The sequence below is a fragment of the Hippocampus bargibanti genome, linkage group LG15 (genome assembly GCF_051943395.1).
Source record: "Hippocampus bargibanti isolate YZ-2025 linkage group LG15, ASM5194339v1, whole genome shotgun sequence".
Classification (NCBI taxonomy): Eukaryota; Metazoa; Chordata; class Actinopteri; order Syngnathiformes; family Syngnathidae; genus Hippocampus; species Hippocampus bargibanti.
The window spans coordinates 2509-24151 of record NC_142748.1 but is presented as its reverse complement, the minus strand read 5'-3'; the positions used below and the strand labels follow the sequence as shown (position 1 = coordinate 24151).

The window sequence follows — 21643 nt, the reverse complement described above, 5'->3', positions numbered from 1 at the left end:
GTAAAATGCAAAACACCAATAAAAAGGACTTAAAGTGTCCCAAAACTGCAACAAATGAGCTCGAAACTGGGGAGATTCAGAAAGTCCCGGCCCCTTGTTTGGGACGTCACTATTGGTCACACACTGCCTTGCTCCAGAATCAAAACAATGGCTTCAGAGAGTTCAGATTCGGAGAAGATGCTTTCTGTTACTCATCCAGTTATGAATATGATTCAATTTTTTTCTGAAGAGGAAAGCATAAATGTTTGCAACCGATTAAAGAAGTCCTTCCGTATCAATTCGAGCCGTCTGCACGCGATGAAACCGGTGAAGATCTGGACTCTGATGTAGCACCCACAAGATGGCGCACAAGCTGCGTTTTGTCCATATAAAGAAGCTTGCCAGAGCCGTAAAGCCGCCTGTGATTGGTTAAAATCCATCGTAGAAGTGTGCATCAAGATCAGAGGACCAGGAATGTGCGTCTTGGTCTACTTTAACCCAGTGAAGAGGATCAAGAATAAGGGGTGTGTTGGGTGGTGTGAGGAGACAGGAGGGGTCTCATCCAGGTACTGAACGGAGGAGTGGATGGATGGTGACGCCGGTGATGGGGGTGAACCAGACGATGGCAGGAGAGTCTGGACTGGGGGAATACCAGTTTGACAGGCATTGCGGTCATGATTTCCTGTCTGGATTTGATCTCCGCGGTGATTGGCAAGACTTGTCTTGCCAAGGACTCACACGTCAGAATGCTGTTCATCAACTTCAGCTCAGCATTCAATGACATAGGTCTCAACAACAACAATTTACAGGAGTGAGGTGAGGAGCCTGGCCTTGAGGTGCAAAGCCAAAAATATCCACCTGAATGCGGAGAATACAAAGGAGATCGTTGGGAACTTCAGAAGAACACTAGCCCAGCATGCTGGGTGAGCATTCTTCCAATCTGGGTGAGCGTTCTTCAGCATGCATGACCAGTAACGGTGCCACAATGTAGAGGGTGACCAACACCAAATTCTTGGGACTGTACATCTCTGAAGACCTGTCTAGGAGCTACAATACTTCATCACAAGCCAAAAAGAGCTCACCAGGGCCTGTAATCCCTACGAAAATGGATGAGAGCAAGAGGAGTGAGGTGAGGAGCCTGGCCTTGAGGTGCAAAGCCAAAAATATCCACCTGAATGCGGAGAATACAAAGGAGATCGTTGGGAACTTCAGAAGAACACTAGCCCAGCATGCTGGGTGAGCATTCTTCCAATCTGGGTGAGCGTTCTTCAGCATGCATGACCAGTAACGGTGCCACAATGTAGAGGGTGACCAACACCAAATTCTTGGGACTGTACATCTCTGAAGACCTGTCTAGGAGCTACAATACTTCATCACAAGCCAAAAAGAGCTCACCAGGGCCTGTAATCCCTACGAAAATGGATGAGAGCAAGAGCCCTGCCCCCCATCATGAAGACATTTTATTGAGAGCCTCTTGATCAGCTGCATCACCGCGTGGTATGACGCTTGCACTGTAGTCTTCCAAAAAAAATTCTTCAACTGAAGAGATTATTGGTGTGTCGCCCCCATTCATGGACCTTTACAATTTTTGTCTGACTCACCAAGCCATCCGCGGCTCAAGTGAACCCATCTCACAGCCTCTCCAGCCGGAAAGAATAGTATATTTCACCAGCTGGTCACGAGGCCTCCATGCTCTGCCTGCATTCCTTCCCCAGCCTCCTGTCACCGACTGTGACCCTCCCTTCACCATCCGACCTCCAATGATTGCACAATGCACAACTTCACGTCAACCCGCAATTGACGAGTGAGCGCTCGGTCTTGAGGGCACCTCATCTGTCTCCCAAGGTTAGTTGAGATTAATGCATGCTCAAACGATGACAACTGAGAGCAGAAATCGGTGATGAATGTGCAGCCAAAAGATTTTCAGGGGCCCTGGAATGACTTGATGAAGTACGTCTGCAGCACTTTGTTTAGTTATGAAGCCACGCCAACAAGATTTTAGGAAGTTGTACCTAACCGTACCTAGCGTCTGTTTCCTCCGACAAAATTGTTTTCCCATTCGGACTGAGGACTATATTTTCTTTTCATTTCACATGTGTTTTTTTCCCTCACTTTTACAGTTCCTGCCCCTCCCTTCCTGGCTCTCCCGGCTCACGCACCTGTTCCCCATTCCCTTAATGGTACCTTCTGGCTATAAAAGCCACACTTACCGTACGGTCGTCGTCGGTGTATTCCTGGAAGTTCCCTGTCACCCTTCCGCACGCAGGTCTGTTTATAGTCATCTACCTTCCTTGTTCTCGACTTTCTGTTAAGTTTGATGTTGCTCAGTAAAGACTCTTTAATTGAATCACTGTCTCCACCGTGTATTTCGGATCCGGTCCCCACTACCTTCCGGCGTCCCTCGAGTTTTGTCACCACTCCTCGAGCGGACGTGACAGGATCCATCAGCAGCAAGTATAAAGTACATACAGAGAAACAACAATTTAAACTTGCATTGCGTGAGCAAGTTAGAAAGAAAACACAGGAGAGCACTTGAGAACACACAAACTCTACACAGGAACCACATGAAATTCATACCCCAGAACTATGAGGCAGACCAAACCCTGGGAACACCAAGATGGCTTAATGTATGTAGGGAAGGGATGCATCTGGGAAACAAAAAACGGTCGACAATTGGCCCCTTTGTGTCTGAAAAGGGGGCCAAATTCTAAAATTGAAGGGGCCCGATTTAACTAGATTGCCAAAGTATACAAAACTGATTGAAATAAACTAATACATTCATTGCAGCATGATATTTATAAATTGCAAAGGAACAAAAACATTTTTTGAGTAACATTTATTGTTCTCATATTTTCTAACAAAGAAATTAAGTCACGTCGAATTTATTCATACATGAAATAAACATTGTCAATATTCCTTAGTTACTACACATTCAATCCTGTGCTATTTTGATATTCTACGGTATTACAGAGAAGACAGACAGAACAGAACAGACGATCTATTAGCTATCTGGCTGACTAGCTATCCAGCTAGCTATCTATTAGCTATATAGCTGGCTAGCTATCGAGCTATTAGCTATCTGGCTGGCTGGCTGTCTAGCTAGCTATCTATTAGCTATCAATTTGCTAGCTAGCTCGGTTTCGATCTATATGAGTTACTTTCAGGTTGAGTGAACACTGGCGCGTGTGGCTGCCACTGCTCACCCACAGAAAAACTTATCTTGTGACTGTAAAGTGACCTTCAGAGTTTTGAAAGGCGTTTAATAATTAAATGTATTATTATGATATTTCTTAGAAGTTTCTACTTAAACAAATTTCTTTCTTTGGAACATTTTCAATATGCTGCAACAGCTCCAAAATCATTTCCATTAGCTACTAAATTTGAATCATTAGCAGCAGTTTTCAGCAAGCAATTGTCACTACCCTCCACAGACTTATTCAAGTGTTTCTTAAAAGCAAGAATATGTTTGTTTGCTGCCTGTTTGTCATGTATTTTAGAGTTTTACTCCTGTTCTCACGTCCCAGATTGCAACCATCGGCCATGTGCGATGTAAATTCTCCAATGCACCATGGGTAAATGAATATGCGATTATCTCTTTCGGCACTTTCCGGCGGATCACGAAAAAGCCTGAGATATCCTGTACAATGACCATGGAAAGCACCGAAACAAATGCAAGGTGATTAAACTAATATCGGCGAGGAAAGATAGCAGACGACGAAAGTTCAAACCTCTGAAGGAAAACGAACAATTGCAGTTGAACTCACTTTGTTTCTTAAGCTATTTTAACAGAAGTATGTCAAATGTGGTGCAGATCATGTAGCAATATGCGCTAATCGTAATAGACTTTCTGGCGCAGTGGAGTTACAAAGTTGCCCTAGTGGCTGTCAAAATGCGCAAATGGTGCATATGTATCCCTGTGTTTGACTGCGGTCATAAAACGTGTTGCAGTTACCTGGTACCGGTTTATCGCTGTGACTCCGTGTGACTGTGAATTAGGGAGGTTGAAAATGAAATCTTTGAGCTTGTTTAAGAGTTCAACCAGGCCCAAATCTGTCCATGCCGTTCCCACCATTAACTGGTAACCCCCATCTGGGAGCACAAGAGGATGGTGGGTCTCAAAACTCTGTAGGATATCATCTGAGGGTGTAAGAGACATGTAGGACATAATGCAATAGAGAACAAGAAAAAGATTATGAGAGAGAAGGACTGTACCATAGGGTTCGCAGCGCTCACCAGTTCTGTGTGCCTCCGTTTGGTCCCGGGTGCACTGAATCCATGTCTTGTTGGGACACATAGGACTGTAAAGAGTGAGCAGGTGTTTCAGTTGGGCTGCGTTCAGGTCGGGAAACTGAGATTGTAGTGTTGCCAAGGACATCTACACATGTACACACACAATTTAATGCCGGTATGAATTGTTTGTGGTTTGATCTCACGCACAGATATTTTGAAATCCGGATGATTTCTGGCCTGTGTGGCAGATGTGCTCACCATTTCATGCTGTAGCCTTTGTAAAATGAATAATAAACTAAAATGAAGAAAACCTAAAAGTCTGTAAGCTCTCAGTCGTACAGGAGTGGTCCATCGATGAAAAGGTTTCTTCAGCCATCATCTGTACTTCTTTGAAGGTGTCGGACGCAGTGCCAGACCTCTGCTATGATAGGTCTCTGCCCTCCAGTTGGGGGGAGCAGAGGATCGTTCTTACAACACACTTCTGAGACAACACAGGCTTAGTTATACTGATGAGATGATACCAGAGCAAATGGGGCAATAAGGCCATTCAGGCCAAATTGTCCGCCACTGGAATGAGTCGCTTGACTTATCCGAATCTATTATACCAGGTCCTGCACCCCATCTTGCCGGGATTTCTGGACTGCAACCCATTCAAGGATGGTCAATCTTTGACTGACAAGCGTGCTTCTGTCTTGGGTAGTAGCAGTCTGACAGTCCCTGATCAAGTCCACCAGGTTGTGGGGTCCTATCCGTGACCCAGAGACTACTCTCAGAATGTCAGCTTCACCCTGAGATTTCCACACAGCTCATCACCTTCCTTTTCTACTTCATCAACGCATCACTCTTCAACTTACTCATGGAGAGAGGTATCCATGCATAATGTTCCGTCCGTCCGCTTCATGTAACAAAGAGGGTGCAGCAAGTATTGAAGAATTAATGACTCTGTGTCTTTGTGTTGTCATGTTATTTATTTATTTATTTATTTTTACTTCAAGATGGCGCCGTGAGTGGCTGCCTTTCCAGCAGCTTCTGTGTTTTGTTTTCTCCTTCTTTCTTTCCTTTCCTCTTCCTTTTATAACTTTGCTGCTGTGAAATGTAAATTTCTCTACTGTGAGACGAATAAAGGTACATCCAATCCAATTCAAGTACCATAACAATCTTCGCATTACAACGAAGTGAAAACGCACCCATATTTTGATTTGCTGCTCTAAGAATAACAATTAAAATCTGAAAAGCTTATTTTTTTCAAAATGGAGAAATGATTTACAGCAGCAAAGGAAGAAAGTAGAATAACAAAAAGTAGAGGAGCTGCTGAAACACAACACATAAGACACGTACACTGACAGTCTTTCAATCACAGCCACTGTTTTGCATCCTCTGTCATGCGAAGCAGTTATAGTTGTTATTATGTACTTGTTGGTCTTCATCATCATTCTCATTGAAACATTCATCTGTTCAGAAAACACTCATCGTATATTAACAATTCATCTGAATTTTCCTGCAATATGGTGTTTTGTTAATTGAAAAAGAATAGTTTAATTCCGAATTTAATAGTAAAGGCTAAAGTAGCCTTTTCTTTAGGTTCAAGAACGTTAAAAATTGGACCTAAATATTCAGGCTTATAATATAATCGCTTTACCCTCATTAAGCTTTAAAAATTAAAAATAACACCAGGGGGAACGAAAATGTTTTGTAAAAACTCTGCAGTCGCTGCAATAATGATTTTAAATAACAATTTCAATAAAAGACTGACTTAAATTTGAGTTAAATGTTAAATACACCTAACAAAATAAAATGGCAAAACAAAGCATCATTTGATTGAAGATTAACACAAGGTTAAATATTAAAATAAGGGCCAAATTGTTCAATGCCTTTGATGTGGCTGCTGCGGGACCAGGCGGCCTTGTTTGGTGAGCCCGCGAAGCACAGAAATCCACAGTGAACACACAGACAGGCGGCCAATTACTCCATTATTGAACTTTGTCAACTGACTTTGACAGCCGTTGGTTCGACAGGGTGCGATGGCACGGCGTGTCCACCAGAGAGGGATGACGTCTCAATCCATTGTTGAATACCTGTACAGTGAGACCTCAACTTACGAACTTAATTAGTTCCCAGACAGTGTGTAAGGCGAAAAGTGTTTCCATAATATATACTTTTCAACTAAATAAGCCTTAAAACTACACACAACATACCTTATTGTATGTATAATAAATGTGCTATTGTATTGTAATGAAAGAAATACACTGCATTGTATCATAAAGTCACTTTATTTACATTTGTGATGGTCATTGATGGCTTGATGGAATGGCATTGGAGGTCGAAGGTCAAAGGAAATTGCTGTTTGGAAAGAGAGGCACATTATATGAGGACTGCAATTAAAGAAATAAACTGTGCTGTAAAATAAAGTTTTATTTACCTTTTTGATGGTCGTTGATGGCTTATGGAAGGAGAGTCACCTTCCATAAGGACTGTTGGTAACTCAACCTCTGGTGTGTCTTCTCTTCTTTGCTTCTTTGGAGACTCCTCATCATTGTTGCTGATTTTTTTGCTTTGCTTTGCTTTCTGACTTGTAAGGTCTTACGAAGCTGAGAGATCACATTATCGTTCACAATGTTGATGATTGTCATAGCCACAGTCTTTTCTGGATGGAACTGTTCGGTAAAAGCCTGCACATCATTGCACTTAGCCAACATTGCCTTTATGAGCTCACTTGGTGCTACAGCCATCACCTCCTCTTCGCCCTCAGATTTTCTCCAACCATCCGTTACTGGCTTTAAAATCCGCAATAAGCGGCGAACTTCCAGGTTGGCGCATGGCGATATCGGCGTGAATTAGCTGTGCTTTCCGCATAAAATAGCTTTACTCACGCTGTCGCCGGATAGCTGGTTTTCGTTAATCGAAATTAAGAGAAGTTTTTCAACTTCTTTGATTGCCTGAGACCGTCGCTTTGAGAGCACGGAAACACCTTTTGCAACAGACGCACCTTTGACGGCTTCTCTGTTCCGGAGAATGGTTGCGATAGTTGACTTAGCATAGCCGTGCTCGGCCACTAAATCACACAAACGCACACCTCGTTCGTGTTTTTCAATTGTCTCCTTCTTCACAGCTACGGTGATTTTATTTTGTGTCTTCTTGGGCTGAACACGAGCCTGTGGTGGGTTTTTTTCGGTCCCATGATAGTAAAATTATCAGCAAAAAGCTCGAAGTAGGCGATCGACGTGTGCATTCATTGAGAGGGGGTGTGCAAAGTAGCGCCGGCTGGAGCACTGTTCGGTCGTGTGCTTCCGCCGAAGATCACTCCGCCAGATCCGAAGGTCGTGTGCTTTGGTGTTCTTGCGCCGAAGATTACTCCACCAGCCGTGGTGGCTGTGTATTTTGAAAATAGTGCTTATTATAAGGTTTAATTTTTAATTTGCATTTGACGTTCGTAAGACAAAAAGTTCATAAGATAAGGTGTTCGTAAGTTGAGGTCTCACTGTATTTTCATTTGATGTGCTTTGACTGCTGTGGATTCGACGGTGTGCGCTGGCACAAAATTCAAAGAGAAACCAAAAATGCATCACAACATCCATTACCCCATTCAAATTTACAAACAAGGGCCACATTTTTTATTTTATTGATTTGGATGATTTCATTTTGAAATCTAACATCGGATCAGAACGACAGTCCCATTGTTCGATACCTGAGGTGGTTTTGTGTGCCTTTGACCTGGTCTGGTTGGGACGGGGGAGTTTTTTTAATGATGTAAAATTGTCATTTTTGATTGAGCGTTTATAATAATAATAATAATATAGACAAAAAGGTTTCTTCAGTCGTCATCTGTACTTGTACAGATGACGGCTGAAGAAACCTTTTCATCGATGGACCACTCCTGTACGACTGAGAGCGTGCAGACGAAATAATAATACATTTAATTTGCATTTCAAAGCACCCAAGGACACTTTACAATTAAAATAACAACAAACACCAGACCAATAAAACCATCATTAAAACGACCTTTAGTTTTTCTGCTCTGTTTCATTTAATTTCGAACACAAGTGCAACTGGCGCCAATATGGAGTCATTGGTTTCCATGACAACAAAAATATAATCTATTGAGGTGTTGTTGTTTGACAAAGTTGTTTGTTTCTATGTGAGTCTTCGTATTTATGTTTTTGTTAAAAATCCTCTAATATTTTATTTATAAAATGTTGTCATGATCACTTCATGTTCCGTGCCACGTGTTTCGATATGCGAGAGAAATCGCTTTTACTGAGCGAGTTGCTTGTTCTGTAGCCACAAAGGGACATAAGTCTTCTTGTGCCGGTCCCAAGCCCGGATAAATACAGAGGGTTGTGTCAGGAAGGGCATCCGACGTAAAAGCTTGGCCAAAACAAACATGCGGATCATACCTCTGAAGAAGGTTACTGATTCGCTGTGGCGACCCCTTGAAGGGAAAAGCCGAAAGGAAAAGAAGAAGTACATACAGTCTCAGGATAAAGTTTTCTGTGGGTGAGCAGCGGCAGCCACATGCGCCAGCGTTCATTCAACCCCGGAGTACCTCAAATAGATAGAAAGCTAGCTAGCTAATGGATAACAAATAAATAGCTAATAGATAGCCAACAGCTAGACAGCTTACAGCCAGTCAGCTAGACAGCTGATAGCTAGCTGGCTAGCTAATGGCTAGCAAAAAAATAGTGAATAGATAGCCAACAGCTAGCCAGCCAGATAGCCAACAGCTAGCCAGCCAGATAGCCAACAGCTAGCTAGCTAACCTTCTTTCACCATCTTGAGGAATGATCCCTTGTAGGTGCGTTCTCTGCGATCATTTTATCTAATTCCTCATCAATTGTGTTCTGTTTAGCTGGGTTGATAGCTTTTTGCATCAAGTGTACAGATGGCTTGTGCGGGTGGTTTGTGGAGCCTGATTGATGGGATATTTTAACCTTGCAGTCTACATTCTGCCTTTGAACTATCAAAGTTGTAACTCTCTCTCTGTTTTCTGCCTGTCTCTTTAATGTTTAAACCACCTCCCCTTACTGCTGCGTTCTTGACCAATTACGTGGCTTTAACCGAAGACTAGGGACGGGGAATAGAGGGCAAAAATGAGTCGGCTGCCAGTTTCTTGTTAGAAGAAGGGGCTCATTCGCGAACGACACATCACTCATTGTGGCGCTCCGTGTGTATGCTGAAAAATAGTTTGTATGCCTAGGTAAAATGTTCATCAATTTAACATTAGTAAACTGAAAAGTTCGTAATCCCAGGGATTCGTAAACCGAGGTATCACTGTACCTCGAAGGTCGCAAAGCGCAATGCACGTATTTGGAAATGTTACCAGTTGACAAGTCATCGAGTAGTTTTCAACTCACCTTCAAAACAACATTTGCACACACGTTTGGATTCATTAGATATGGCGTCATGTTTTTGTCACCTCCCCATCCTTTCTCTACCCGTAAGAGAGGGGTAGGGGGTGAATTCACAGCCACATTCTGAGATCGGCAAATTGGTTCATTCGCGAATAAGTTAATAAACAAAAATAAAATTAATAAAGGGTTGCGTTAACATTCACAAACATGTTGTGTATGAAAGACATTCTTCCTGCCGAATTTGATTCTGCCGCGAGGCCTCTCTTCTCCACAGAACCGAGGCTGCCTTGTCATCACAAGAGAACTCGACCGGGTGCCATGGAGTGGGCTGTCCTGTCTCATCGGGAGACCTGTCCAACCATGCAACGAGGAGACTTTCGTCTCCGCTCGACGTCCTCATGAATGACATAGCACTGTTTCTTCTTTCCATAGCTTTTTCACGAATGCCGTTTACTTGAAACAAAAAAACTGAATTAAATAATTAAGTAGACTGAGTGAGCAAATAAATAAAGACAACGGACAAATGAATAGACAGAAGCCGAACTACAGTGAATTTGTAAAATTATCAGCGTTGAAATTGTGCCACATTGTTCTCAAGAGCGATTTGAACATTGGCCATTTGCGTTTTGGAGTTATTTATGACTGCTTGGATTTGGCCCGCTGTGTCTCAAAAAACTGGGGGATGGTGTTTAAGCAGTGAGACCATTGCATTCCTTAGGATAACAATCATGTATGTTTTTGCTCAAGTTTTTTCCTCTATCACGGTTCAATTGAGGAAACGAGGATGTTTATCTCAAATTGAACTGAAATCAGCAAGATAGATGTTGCTAGATAATTCACTCTTTTGAAGCTACATGCCCTTTTCCATGAAAGACAAATTTTGAAATCCTGATGTGGGCAAATGCGAAATGAAATGGAAATTGTATAAAAGGACAGAATCAAAGAGTGAATTTATAAAATTATAGGTTTAGTTTTGTCAAACAGAGCTGAACCTTGTTCTGTCCACAGCTTGTTCAAGCCATTTGCAACAAGCCAGAGTTATTTAAGATGCCTCTTATCAAGGGTTTTTGTCAGCACAGAGCTTCAAAGAGGGGTTTAAAACACCAAGAGACAATTCTGGGGCCCCAGTGTGCTGGCTCGTAAACGACGGTTCAATTGGAAAAAGTAAATAAAATGGTCAGTAAATTGGGCTGAATAACGGGAACATTTATCTTGAATTGGATGGAATTGGCAAGGTAAATGTAACTAAATTTGCTGGTGATTAAGTCCTTAAAGAGATTCACCAGTTGATATTGTTGGACATTTCATAGAAGGAAAGTTTAAAGATTTATTAAGATAATGATTGTGACGTGATCATTACACTGGTTTTGACCTGACAATTGTCATCCCCTGAAATCAAAGAGCAGATGATTTGATTCATAAAAACGATAAATTTAATTTGATCGGATGCACCTTTATTAGTTTCTGAGCAGAGAAATTAATTTTAAAAGGAAAAGATGGAGTTGCAAAATTTGATGACTGAACTTTTTTCATTATGCTTTTTGCGCAGATGATGTGTAAAGCAACAATTCGCAAACAGTGCTGGGATGATGGTTGAGAAATTGTTCCATTTGCTGGATGAATTGATGAACTGTGGGGTGCACAAGCCATTTGCATCCACCCATCCTGTGATTTTCATCCGGAGTATCATCCGAACCGAATTTGCATTCTTGGTGTTTTTGGAAACAAAGTTTAATCTCTGCTCCAATTGTCATAGGAGATCCAACAAAGGAGAGGCCGCAATGGCTGGTGGGATGCACCTGCAGAACTAGAGTTGGCACACCCACCTGATGATTTCGGATCGATGACAAAGCCCATATTGAGAATAGTTTTGTTTTCCAAAAGCATAATGTGTGGCATTTATTGTAATGCATGACAATTTTTATTGCACATATTTCTCATCCAACCATCTAGCGAGCAACGAATTGTTACAATTAGACTTGATTGAATGAAAAGTATTCAACGTTGGAGATGCAATGGAGGAAATCCAACGTTTATTAAGACAGCATGTAGATGCTAATTTATTTTCTGGCTGCCTTTGCGTACAGCGAAGACATTTGTCAGTTCAAAAGTAGTTTATAGTTACGACAAAAAGTGCAGGATAACCTGTCAAAATTGCAAATTATCATCATTATTATTATGAATTGGTTGCAGTGCACATTGAAGTAATTGACTGCAGTGCACATTAAAGGAATTTCTTGCCGGTAAGAATGAAATTGGCAAATGAGTTGAGTGGGCACCGATGTCAGCCAGAGATTCAGGCGAAATCAGATATATTGTGTGGGGCTTCCACGCTAACCAGCTTCTTTCAGAATCGAGAGAAGGAGATCCTTCAGAAGGGGAGGACTCCTGCGGAATCCGTGCCAGGGTGGCCGCAGATGAAGCTGGGTTGCACGAATGAATGTCCTACGCAGAAGCGAAACTGACTGTCAACTGGTGCCCTCCAACTGAATGACAAAAGGCGAGTACGAGATGACCATTTACACAGATCGCCATAATGTTGACGACCATGTCAACTTGTGCAAATTGGCTGTCCTCCACCCACCCAATTTGGCGACATGCAAATGTCCACCAAAAACACATTTTTGCAGAGATGATTTGCTTGGGTGCCAGAAAAGGAGTAACAGCAGGAGAAGTTGTGCTCAATGTACAAAATTTTCGTGATACGCTACATGAATTGGTTCTCATGCAGGTGTTGAGAGACATGCCAAAATTTGGCCTCCAAAATTTTTTGACCAATGATTGACAGTTTTATGCAAATTGATGATCCGTGCAATGTCAAAGAAGGATCGTGTTCCGCGCAAACACGTTCCCAATTGGCAAATTGAGAGTTTTCCTGTCTCAACAGGGGGGAGTGGCAATAGCCTAGATCATCATTGCCAAAATTTTCACCTTTGTGGTGAGTGATAGCTGCAACATCATTACCACAAGAAAGTGGTGCCCTCCAGAAATGCAGACTCACTAACAACTAACATACACTAACCAACAATAACAATGTCTGCCATTTCTGTGAGAGAATACATTGCAAAGCCTAAACGATGAGACAGATTTTGATAGGGAAAGAAACACCAAGAAAGGGTGCTGTGCAGAATGAAACCATCACTTTGACATGTGACCTGGCACAAGTCTTCTTTTAGTCTCCACAGGACGGAGAAGAAGATGACGTGGGCCACGCCAAAGTGGGATGGACCGGTTGCAGAGCTGCTAGCCGTCTTAGCAGCTACAAGCTTCGTCTGGACTCGCGAGGACACCACACCGTTCGTCAAGAAGATTCCCGATGCACATCACTGGAGCCGACAGATCACACACCTTTTCCCATTGACCAGCTCATCCGTACCACACCCTGGGGCCTGCTTGCGACAAATGCTACAAACAATTTTGTTCCTACACGTCATCCTGGTGATCACCATCCAGGATCCCATGAAGATTTGACTATTGTAGCTAGCGAATGACATGACTTTGATTTGAGAATGTTTCCATTGTGATTTTTTTTTCTTCTTTCTGTTCACCTCGACCGATGTTAAAAATGTTCTTTAGGGGGGAGATGTTGGGGTAATTCGCCATACAAACATCTCTAAACATCACTCTGTAGTCTTTGTTTACATTTTGAACTTCCTCATATATCATATCCTGCCTTCAGGCAGGGTGAATACTCCAGCTCCCAAGTCCGCCACACATTTTGCGGCTTTTAAAAAGTCCCGTCCTGTGAAGTCCCGCCGTAATGGCGGGCTCGCGCTCACTTCGGCACGGATTGCCAGCATAATTATCATAAACATGACCTTGCTGTGTGCCACTTGACATTGGCATATCTATCACGCATGGCGCTGCTTCTTTCTTTACCTCTATAGCAGCCGGGTCGCCGTGCTGAACGGCCTCCTCCTTTACCGTAGCAAAGTTGCCGAACATTTATTTATTTTATTTTTTTAACAGGTGGACGTACGACGGGAAATCCGGAGCTTCTGACAACAATGTAATGCCCCTCAGCGTGACAAATGATGCGCAGAGTCGCTGGTATAGCGAGTCGGTCTTTTATTAACAAACTTAGCAGTTCTAACACACATACAGGAGCTGTTGTTAGGCCACAACTCACGCACCGACATTCCCTCAGGCATACTGCCCAACCCCCGTTCTCGGAAACTCCCTTCTCTCCGTGTGTGTCGTCACGCGACCCCAACAAGCCCAGCCCCCAAACATGCATAACACAAGCACTGAACGTTACAATACGGTGAGTGTTTTCTCAACAGATGAATGTTTAAATGAGTCGTGATGAAGACCAACAAATTGTTCCAAAACTATCCTCGTTTTTTTTTCTTCTTGAGGACGCCCGGTGTTTGTTTTCATTGCCACTGCTATCCACGAGCACGATATCGATGGAATCATTCGATGTCATCCACCATAACGCCGTCAAGATGAGACGTGCCTCGGAGGCAAAACCACTTGCCGGTGAATCGAGGATGCTCACGCATCTCTTTTCACTCATTTGTTCACTTTGACGAATTGAAGAAAGGATTCAAGGCAAGCAAGTGCTGAAGAATGAATGATTCTCTGTGTCTTTGTGTTGTCATATTATTTATTATTTATTATTTAGGTTTTATGTTTCTTTTCTTTCCTTTCCTCTTCCTTTCATAACTTTGCTGCTGTGTTACTTCCGGGTAGAGTGAATGCTGGCGCGAATGTCTACCGTTGCTCACCCGCACAATAAAATCCCATGACTGTAAAGTGTCCTTGAGTGTTTTTAAAGGTGCATAGAAATCAAACGTATTATTATTATTATTATTATTATAAGGCCATGATGTTCACAATGCCATGAACAATCTCAGTCCCGAAAAAAAAACAAAGCGTCTTTCTATGATGTCCCTCCCGCATGTGTTGCCCTCCAGTGGACTGTTTTCAGATGACGTCTACCTTACATGTGTTTTCCCCTTTTTGTCTTGAAATGCTTTTTCGCTACTGCACCGTACATTTCTTTGACGATGACTCTCACGTTCTTCCTGTCATGTGACGTCAACGCGGATAGGCTTAACAAATTCGATGTCAAAGTTGTTGGCATAAATGTCTGCGCTAACTAAGCGCCCCATGTTCTGGTGTGATTCGGCATGCTCATCAAACCCAAGCCTGAGTGTACGCGCACCTGCTGGCCGATGCATTACCATGGCGAAGCCCACAAAATGATGACACGGGGCCTTATCCGCCATAAGCAACGACGTTTCCTATTGTCTGGCCTTCCTTGAACGATGCCCCGCGTGTCATTTTCAATGCGTTTTTACTTGTTCGCTGTGTATTTCTGCCCCTCACGGGCTCATCAAACAAGGCCGAGTGGGCCCACGGCAGCCACATCAAAGGCATTGAACCATTTGGTTGCCACCTGCTAATTGCTTTATTTTAATATTCAACCTTGTGTTAATCCTTAATAAAATGATGCTTTGTTTTGCCATTTTTTATGTGCATTTAACATTGAAGTCCAATTTGAATATCATTAAATTGACATTGTTATTTAACGTAATTTTGGCAGCGACGGCAGAGTTTTTACAAAACATTTTCGTCCCCCTTGGTGTTATTTTTAATTTTTAAATCTTATGATGCATTGTTGCTATTATAGTATACTCAAAATTCAAATTTATGATTTAAGGCTCTTGAACCCAAATAAAAGGCTCCTATTCTTTTACAATGAACAAAACATCATATTGCAGTCAAATTAAGATGAGTTCTAACTATACGGCCAGTTGTCACGTTGTGGTTGGCGACCAATGGGTGACGCCGTTGGCCGCACCTGGAGCTGCACAGGTGGAGGTGGTTTCAATCAGTGGCAGTTAAAAGGACTTCCGGCACACCATTTGGCGTTGGCTCATTGGGCTTGCTTCACCCTGTCTGGTATGGTTCATCTTGCATGCAGAGCTCATGAGTTTTCTTTGACAATTTGTGCTGTTCTTTTCAGATGACTTTGGTGTTTGAGGAATTGTTCCTGCAGACTTTATTTGAATCCAATTTGTCAAATACACCTTGCTGTTCCATCCTGCCTGCTTATTTTGGGATCCGTCGCCATCACCACCTGGCAAACCGTGACACCAGTACTGTCGATAGCATTTTCTGGGGAGTGTTTCCTCAACAGGTGGCTCTTTAAATTAACTATCTTGTATTATAAATGATTTGGCCGTTGTGATTACGTGAGCAAAGGAAAAAACAAGGGTGTGTACAATTTGTGTCATGCTCGCCCTGTTAGCCAATGAGCTAACCAGGCATCTCAAATAATTAGTATCAGAATCAGAAAGCCTTTAATCGTCCCACAATGGGGAAATTTGCTGCTTTGTATTTGATTATTGTCTCTTCCAGTTTTGATTTTGAGACTTGGTAACTTTTTTTTTTTTTTTTTTTTTTTTTTTTTTTTTGATGGGATCAAAGCAGCGGCGTTTCCTATTGGCGGGCCTCTCCTTGAGGCATGGCGGCGAGTTGACTTGTGGGAAGGCCGCATGATTGCATCCCTCCTTTCCATTTGGAATTTTAAAGGTCGTTTAATTGAGATTGAATTCACTTTAAATTGCCATTAATCATTCAAAGAACTCTGTTGTTTTGTTGTTTTTGATGATTCATAATATTTTGGGTTAAACTACTAGTTTAACCCGGAAAACCGGAGGTGTCCGAACTTGGCCTTTAATGTCCACTGTCCTTTCATTTATTTATTTGCTATCCCAAGAAGCACCAAATCTCATTCAAATCAGGATTTTTACATGCTGGCTGATGAGCTGTTCATCTGAATCAGGTGTGTTTGACCCAGGAATTTAACCGCTGAGATGGACACGCCTACCCTCATCCAAATGCTAGAAACGGATTTACCTCAACCAGCCAATTCCCCCCCCCCCCCCCCCCCCCCCCCCCCCCCCCCCCCCCCCCCCCCCCCCCCCCCCCCCGAGTGCCCCAAATTCTTGTTTACCTTAAAGTAATCTAGGACCAGATTGATGTGGTGTCTCTGACCCATAGGTGCCGTGCAGGTCTATCACCTGAAAAAAAATCTGTAAATATTGAACGTTTTAACCATGTGCATTAAATGAATAAATTTCATGACTGTTTTATGGCTCCCTCAGCGCTGGTGTCCAACAAGAGGCTCACTGTTGAGAAAGTGGGACATGGTCAATGTGCAGCTTTCTGATGAATGCAAGTATGGGCACCGCCTCAAAACCTCTACATATGTTGCAGTAAACTGACACAAATCCTTTGTTACCTAGCTGCTCAATGGCCAAGAACGACAAACTGGCTGCCTAATCCATATGGCACGTTTGACCCATTGCTGAGCTCCCAAGATTCAGCGCAGGTCGGTATAGCCCAAGAATAAGTAATTCATTGTGCATTCAATCATCATGAATACGTCTGTTTATGCCTTCAATCAGGATTGTTCAAATGCTGGCTGATGAGCTTATTGTCTGAAGCAGGTGTGTCCCACCCAGGGAAGCTGGACTATGGAAGGACAGCGGTCGAATGCCAAGTTGGACCCCAAGATGCCCGCTGGTGGCAAAGTGGACGTGGTTGGCAGTGTGCAGCTTTTCCTGATGAGTAACACAATCTAACTCTTAATCTGCGAACACCTGTGACCAAGGAATGTCCAAACCTGGTCCTCAATCACCGCCGTCCTGCCTGTTTTCTTGATGTTCCACGATCACCTTATTGCTGGCTGCAGGCATACGGCATGTTTGACTCATTGCTGGGGTGAGGTGAGTTTCCAATATTTAGTGCAGGTCAGTATAATTAATTATGCATTCAATCATTATGAATATGTCTGTTTTTGCCTCCCCCAGTGCCGATGTTCAGCTGGCCAGCTTCGAGACTGACGATTTGCTCAACAAGATGCCCGCCGGCGACAAAGTGGATGTGGTTGGCGGTGTGCACCTCTTCCTGATGAATGAGTAGTGATAGCTTTTATTTTAAGCGCCTTTCAAAACTCTCAAGGACACTTTCCTCACAGACAAGCATAGGTACTATGATAAATAAATGACTCTAAATAACTCGATAAATAAAAGTATAAATTGTAACAAGAGAGCTACACAGAAAATGCAATTTTAAATAGGTGGGTAGTTAGGCCACCTATCTCGTAATCCGCGAACCCCAGAAACCAGGGAGTGTCAAAGCTTGCCCCTCAATAGCCACTGTCCTGTCTGTTTTCTTGCTGTCCCAGGATGAACACATCTCATTGAAACCATCAGGATCGTTCAAATGCTGGCTGATGAGCCGATTGTCTGAATCAGATTTTTCCCACCCAGGGAAGCTGGACTATGGAAGGACAGCGGTCGAGTGCCAAGTTGGGAGATCCTCTGTTTTTATGGATCCCGGATTCGAGCTGGGGTGTGCTTTGGGTTTAATGTAGCATTCAGGCATTATACCAGAGATTTATAATAATTTAATTTACAAGCGCCTTGCTGAACACCCAAGGACATTTTACAATAAAATCATGATTGTGTAAAGTTAAGGGGTTCGCGGTTTGATTAGGAAGTCGGTTAACCGGTTTGACTGTTAGGCAGCTCGGTTGCTGTGGTACGCAGCATGGAAATTAAGAACACAGATGGATCTGTCAGTTTCATGTACGTAGAGGTCTTGAGCTCTACTTGCATTCATCAGAAAGAGCTGAGCACCACTCCTACATTCGGCACAGGTCTGTATAACCCCTAGAAATCAAAATAAATATCTACAATGTTAACCCCGGTAGTTTATTAAATCATTGTTGACATGACTGACATTTATGCCTCCCCCAGTGCCAGTGGTCAGATGGGCAGCTTCATCAAGACCGACGGAATGCTAAACAATATGCCCACCGGCGACAGAAAGTGGGCGTGGTTGGCGGTGTGGAGCCCTTCCTGATGAATGAGTAACGCCACCGAACGCTTAATCTGCAAACCCCTGAAACCAGGGAATGTCCAAACCTGATCCTCAATGACCGCCGTCCTGTTTTTCTTGATGTTCCAGGAGCACGTTAATGCTGGCTGCATGCATACAGCATGTTTGACCCATTGCTGGAGGGAGGTGAGTTTCCAATATTCAGTGCAGGTCAGTATAATTCATTGTGCATTCAATTATCATGAATACGTCTGTTTATGCCTCCCCCAGCGCCGGTGTTCAGATGGGCAGCTTCATCGATACTGACGGAATGCTGAAAAAGATGCCCGCCGGTGACAAAGTGGACGTGGTTGGCGGTGCGCAGCTCTTCCTGATGAATGAGTAATAATATATTTTATTTTAAGCGCCTTTCAAAGCTCTCAAGGGCACTTTACAGTCAAGCATAGGTACTCTAATAAATAAATAATGCATTCATAAATATAATGCATAAAATACAATTATAAATGTTAACAAGAGAGCCAGACAGAAAATGCCATTTTTAATAGGTGGGTAGTAAGGCCACCTATCTCGTAATCCGGGAAACCCAGAAACCAGGGAATGTCAAAGCTTGCCCCTCAATGGCCACTGTTCTGTCTGTTTTCTTGCTGTCCCCGGATGAGCACATCTCTTTCAAACAATCAGGATCGTTCAAATGCTGGCTGATGAGCTGATTGTTTGAATCTGGTGTGTCCCACCCAGGGAAGTTTGACTATGGAAGGACAGCGGTCGGGTGCCAAGTTGGGACACCCCTGTTTTTATGGATCGTGGATTCGAGTTGGGGTGTGCTTTGGGTTTAATGTAGAATTCAGGCATGGAAATTTATAATAATAATAATACCTTTAATTTACAAGCGCCTTTCTGAACACCGAAGTACACTTTAACATAAAAACAATACATAAAACAAAATCATGATTGGGTAAAGTTAAGGGGTTTGATTAGGCAGCCGGTTAACCGGTTTGACTGTTAGGCAGCTAGGTTGCTGTGGTACGCAGCATGGAAATTAAGAACACAGATTTGTCAGTTTCATGTACATCGGTCTTGAGCTCTACTCGCATTCATCAGAAAGAGCTGAGCACCACTCCTGCTGAGATGACCTACCTACATTCTTCACAGGTCTGCATAACCCCTGGAAATCAATAAATATCTACAATGTTAACCCTGCAGTGCATTCAATCATCATGAACAAGTCTGTTTATCCCTCCCCCAGCGCTGTTGGCCAGATGGGCAGCTTCACCGTGATTGATGGAATGATCAACAAGATGCACGCTGGTGACACAGTGGATGTGCTTGGCTTTGTTTGGGAATCTAAGCAGTGCGCAGCTCTTCCAGGTGTGTGTAAATTGTGGCATGGCCTCAAAAACTTTATACTTGTGTTTAAGCGTTGCAATGTCAGCATCGAGATATTCTTTGGTCTCTGCCCAGGTTTCTCCTCCAGCCCCACCCAAAATCATCGCCGCCACCAATCCTAAATCCTAATCCTTCTCATCTCCGTTCAAATAATCAAAATCCTTTAACACTAATATCGCAATACTACCTCCGATAGCTAAACCATAACACTAGTACGTGACCCAAACCTTGTTAACTGTTAAATTAATTCTAATCCTGGTTTGACTCCATAATCCCTAAATCCTCCACATAACCTCTAATCAAAAACCTAGGCATGACATGCTCTGGGAGTAAAGTGCCCCAGTCAGGCTACTTTTGGAGAGAAAAGCCAAAGATTAGCCACAATACTTCCAAAAATAGTCAGCCCTCTGTCAAGCTGGCCTTTCTGTTTTCCTGTTATTCAGGTCTAATACCCTTACTAATCCTCAAATTGTCAAACAAACTTCCCAAATCACCTCCAACTCACTCTAAACCTTACCCACGTCTCGTTAAAATGACCAATATCGTAAAAATTAAAGATTAAATAAAATATTAAATACTTGGGCCCTCGACGTCCAAGTGTCCTTCCTGTTTTGCATCTATTCAAGGTTTAATACACCTAAATCAAACGATCAGCTCATCAGCCAGCTCTCAATTACGATTACGATCCTGATCATTTGATTCTGTTGTGTTGCACCTTGGACAACTGGAAATCAGGGAGGACTTGACAAAATATAACCTAATTTGGAACACTAAACCCTAATGTCCCAAACTAAAATACAACTGACTACTCGCACTAAACTCAAAATACGTATCCTCAAATTGTCCAACATAAATTCCGAACACCCCAAATCACCTCACTTTAAATGTCTAGAATTTTACTTTGTTAATTCCGGGTTGAGTGAACGCTGGCGAGTGTGGCTGCCGCTGCTCGCCTGCAAAAAATATCCTGACTATAGTGTCCTTGAGGGTTTTCAAAGGCGCTTATAAATTAAATGTATTATTATAAACCTTACCCACTTCTCGATAAAATAATATCGTAACAACTTAAAGATTAGCCTAAAGAGAAATTCCGGATCTAGTAAATACTCTGGCCCTTGATGTCCAAGTGTCCTTCCTGTTTTGCATCTGTTCAAGGTTTAATACACCTAAATCAAATGATCAGCTCATCAGCCAGCTCTCAATTACGATTATGATCCTGATCATTTGATTCTGTTGTGTTGCATCTTGGACAACTGGAAATCAGGGAGGACTTGACAAAATATAACCTAATTTGGAACACTAAACCCTAATGTCCCAAAGTCAACAAACTCTAAAATACAACCGACTACCCGCACTAAACTCAAAATGCGTATCCTCAAATTGTCAAACATAAACTCCGAACACCGCAAATCACCTCACTTTAAATCTCTAGAATTTTACTTTGTTAATTCTGGGTTGAGTGAACACTGGCGCGTGAGGCTGCCGCTGCTCACCCGCAAAAAATATCCTGACTATAGTGTCCTTGAGGGTTTTCAAAGGCGCTTATAAATTAAATGTATTATTATAAACCTTACCCACTTCTCGATAAAATAATATCGTAACAACTTAAAGATTAGCCTAAAGAGAAATTCCAGATCTAATAAATACTCGCGCCCTCGACGTCCAAGTGTCCTTCCTGTTTTGCATCTGTTCAAGGTTTAATACACCTAAATCAAATGATCAGGTCATCAGCCAGCTCTTAAATCCGATCCTGATCATTTGATTCTGTTGTGTTGCACCTTGGACAACTGGAAATCAGGGAGGACTTGACAAAATATAACCTAATTTGGAACACTAAACCC

The 21643-nt window shown here is 42.7% G+C and overlaps 1 long non-coding RNA gene across 3 annotated transcripts; it reads left to right on the top strand.

Moving 5' to 3' along the window:
- Positions 1–18145: 18145 nt before the first annotated feature.
- On the top strand, positions 18146–21182 carry LOC148887012 (uncharacterized). Of its 3 annotated transcripts, none has more exons than XR_016117709.1 (5): positions 18146–18602; positions 18687–18797; positions 19518–19568; positions 19663–19784; positions 19878–21182. It is a non-coding gene; the product is annotated as an uncharacterized LOC148887012 (long non-coding RNA). The 3 variants fall into 3 exon arrangements; XR_016117708.1 differs by having other exon boundaries at positions 19477–19568; XR_016117707.1 differs by lacking the exons at positions 18146–18602; positions 18687–18797 and having other exon boundaries at positions 18945–19568.
- Positions 21183–21643: the final 461 nt, after the last annotated feature.